This window comes from Orycteropus afer, unplaced genomic scaffold, assembly GCF_000298275.1.
Source record: "Orycteropus afer afer isolate SDZICR_OR568_19922 unplaced genomic scaffold, OryAfe1.0 scaffold00406, whole genome shotgun sequence".
Classification (NCBI taxonomy): domain Eukaryota; kingdom Metazoa; phylum Chordata; class Mammalia; order Tubulidentata; family Orycteropodidae; genus Orycteropus; species Orycteropus afer.
The window spans coordinates 64,007-68,176 of record NW_006921993.1 but is presented as its reverse complement, the minus strand read 5'-3'; positions in this window follow the sequence as shown (position 1 = coordinate 68,176).

Sequence of the window (4,170 nt, the reverse complement as noted above, 5' to 3'; positions counted from 1 at the left end):
AAATACAAGTAAATGCATAACTGTACTAGAAAAAGTGTAGATATAAATATGTATATACTCACCAAACCAAACTCACTGCCGTGGAGTTGGACCTGACTCAAAGTGACCCCTCCTTGGGTTTCCTTGGCAGTATCACTATGGAAGTAGATTGCCTAATCTTCCTTCAAAGGAGTGCTGGTGGGTTTGAACTGCCGGCCTTCTAGTTAGGGGTCAAATGCCTTAGGCACTATGCCACCAGAGTTCCTAAGTATGTTTATAGAAGGAAACAAGGAAAGAGAGATTAATTTCAAGATATTGGTTTACTCAAATTATGGGGACTGGCAAGCTCAAAAGCCACAGATAGGTCAGGTCAAAGTCTGAAGACTTCTGTGAGAATGAGATTTGTATTTTATAGTCTGGTGACAGAACACACTCTAAGGAAACTCTCCTTTTAATTTACTGATTGATTACATCAGAATAGATCACATTATGGAGGATGATTGCATTATACTACATTAGACTGCACTGTCAGATAACTAGTCTAGTATTTGGCCAAACTGTTTGGAAACAGCCAAACATAGTTAATACATAAAATTGACCACCCCAGTGAGTAAGGTCTGAGATTGTCATAAAAGCTGATACAGAAGCCAGAGAGCCTGAGCAACTTACTTAAGATCTCTTTAACTTAGTTATTCATTAAAATGAAGAATAATTTTACCTAACTCATGCAGTGCTTATAAAAATTAAAGGGATTAATATTTGTAAACATATTAGGACATATCTATCACAAAATAAATGTTACATATTAGCTAATATTATATTTTCCACTACCTAGCCTTCATTAATTGTCTTTATTGAAGTCCTGCTAAAAGAGAGAAACCGAGGAATAGGAATCAAAGGAACATTTGAGTCTATGCAGAAGGAAGAGTGGACAATCTACTTCCATAAAGATTTATCCCCTCGGAATCCCAAAGGGGGTTGCTATGATTCAGAATCAACTCTATAGCAATGAGTTTATTTGTTTGTTTTTTGGTTTTTGAGTGTATAGGGACATCCAGAAAGGCCAGAGATCAATGTGAAATTAGCCCAGATACAGAAAAAAATAAATAAATAATGTGGGGAAATGGTGACTATAAAACATATGTCCCTTTATGACAAAGATATCTTTTAACCATAAAGTAGCTCAGCGTTTATGTTGTACAATGAATTTTAATTTTGAGAATTTCCCTTGATTCTTGAGAGATAATCCTTGAAATTCCCTACCTTTATTATTTTAAACCTCCAGATTACAACTGAAGTCCCTCCACCTTGGGCTTTGGCTCTGCCTCTTGTTTCTGGCCTACTGAAGCTGGAAACTTTTCTTAACTCAGGCAGTGGCTGGCTGCTGAGGATGGCAAATTCAAGATGGACAAGTAAAAAAGCACAGTTCCAAGATTATCAAACAACGCAGCAGGCCACTAGTTCAAATCCATTAACAGTACCAAGATTGGCAGACAACATGGCAGTCTGTTGAATAATGACTCTGCTAGATTCAGGATTCAAGGGTGCCAAAAGCTATAGACCATTCCCAAAGCTTCTCTTTGTATATGGGAAGCAGACCACATCCTCAAAGCAAGCTACTCAGTGGTTCATGGCAGATTCCACCATGGAGCTGATTGCCAATCTCATCATGGGGCATAATTACAACTGGCTGCCCAGCCAATCAATACCATGCCCAACCAAGTTGACACATAACCTTAACTACCATACCCTGTATACATATAGGGTAACTGTTCCATTGAACCTTACATGTTTTATTATTTTTAAACAGACTTAAAAAGATGAAAGGTTGCTGAGTGAATGTCATAATGCTTTGACCAATTAAATCATTGATAAATCCAAATATGTATTTAAATTTCTTAAAATATAAAAATTGAAAGGAAAAAAAACATATACTAAATATATCCTACTGTGCATGGAGTCGCTATGAGTCGGAAACGACTCGACGGCACTTAACAACAACAACAACAAATATATCCTATTTGGCAGGAACTAATGAAGTAAAATTCTGAGTGTTAATTTCCCTTTATAAAAACAATGGGATGTCCTTTAGCATTCTTCCTTTATTCATTGTGGTATAGTACAGACTTGAAAAAAAAAGAATTGTAGCTTTAACTCTGCTCAAAATAAATTGTCTCTGTCCCATTTTAATGCTTATTTTCAAGACTAAAAGTTTTTATATTTTCTTCATCATTTTGCTCTGGCTCAGTTTAATCACCATTCATCATGCTGTGGTATCCTTCAAAACCTTAGAAATAAATTAAAGGGAAAGATCAGTGAGGGAATTATTTTGTGTTCACTCCCTCAGAAGCCAATTTATTAATGTATTCTAATTTAAGAGAAATATTTTCATCCAAAATAAAAGGATAGTTGATAATATATCACTGCAACATATTCTATATATTATTAAAATATAGAGTGCCTAATACTTGGATTAAGGATCTCTAGTGCACAGTGATTAATTGCTCCGGTACTAACCCAAAGATCAGTGGTGGGAACCCTCCAGCCCCGTGGCAGGGAAAGATGTAGCAGTTTGTTTTGCCAAAGATTACAGCTTTGGAAACCCTATGGGGCAGGTCTACTCTGTCCTATGGGGTCACTAAGATTTGGAATTGACTCAGTGCCAAAGAGTTTTGTTTTGATTTGGTTTAACATTTGGATTGAAATCAGAAAATCCTCTTTTGTAAGAATAATGACACTGGAATACCATCAATGAAATAATAAATAAAAACAATTTCTATTTAAAAGCAAAACAGCCCTCTATGAAAGTAAGGTCTTTTTAAAAGAATAGATTGTTTGTTTAACTGCGAATGTTAATGAGTTTATGTCAAACAAATATTGTCAGATTACTGAAAAAGCAGAGTAAGCATGGGGTTACTTGTGTGTCCTTACTTATCTGTAGTGAACAGTTTCACATGGCTTTCATCACATCTGCCTGTGCTTACCTTGTTTACTGAGTGATCTACCCTGGCAAGCTCTGAGACTGAACATTATAGTAAAACCCCAAACCAAACCCACTGCCCTCTAGTTGATTCCTACTTACGGCAACCCTCCTTGGATTTCCTAGGCTATAAATATTTACTGAAGTAGATTGCCTCATCTTCCTTCTGCGGAGTGGGTGGTGGGTTTGAACCACCAACCTTCTGGGTAGCTGTCAAATGCCTTAGGCACTAACCCATTACAGTAGCAGAACTAAATGCCTCTGTATTTAGAGTAAGATGAATTAAAGTTCCTAGAGATTGGGGGGGGGAGCATTAAAATGGAAAATTGCTGCAAGATTCACTTTGTGTGTTGAAGAGTAGTAGAAAAGACTTTAAAAATAGATTTGTAAATTATTGAACTTTAAGTTATTTGTTAAGTGGTTCAGTTATACATCAGTCCCACTCTTGTGCTCCTCCCTAACCCACCCTCCAGTCTCCCATCCTTTCAGTATAGTTAGAAATATGAACAAACTTTTGGTGAGAAAGAGATTGCTGTGGGTAGGCAATCAGAGAAAGCTGCTGAGTTCTAAAACTGGGCATAGCCACATGCACAGAAAGTCTAGAGGATTCAAACCCTAAGGTAACTCAAGGCAGTACAAACCTAAAGACAAGAAAACATGCCCTTGGCACGTAAAAAGTTATCAGAAATCTGAGGAAGGAATTGCATTTATTATCTGTCATTAAACATGAGAGTTAGTCAATTATATTTTCACTGTAAAGGAATGGTTTGACTCCAGTGAATCTTTGAGTCATAAATAATTTACCAAAAGGAATTAGGATTATCAGGTTTGAACACTTTTTACCCTATGTCAGTGAAAATGAGCAATGAGTCAATCAGTTTCATATATGGTGAAAAATCTTAGAAGAACAAATGCCTTATTTACTAAGATAGCCAATCACTGTGAATTAAGAAAGAAAAGAAGAAGAAGAAAAAAGTTCACATTGGCCTTCAAACCTGTGCTAAGATACTCATCAGTTCCTGGTTCCCTTTATGTCTGTAGTGGTGGTTGTTATGTGCCGTTGAGTCGGTCCCGACTCATAGTGACCCCTCCTTGGGTTTCCGAGGGGCCCGACTCATAGCGACCCCTCCTTGGGTTTCCGAGGCAGTATCACTACGGAAGTAGATTGCCCAACCTTCCTTCCGAGGAGTGGCTGGTGGGTTTGAACCGCC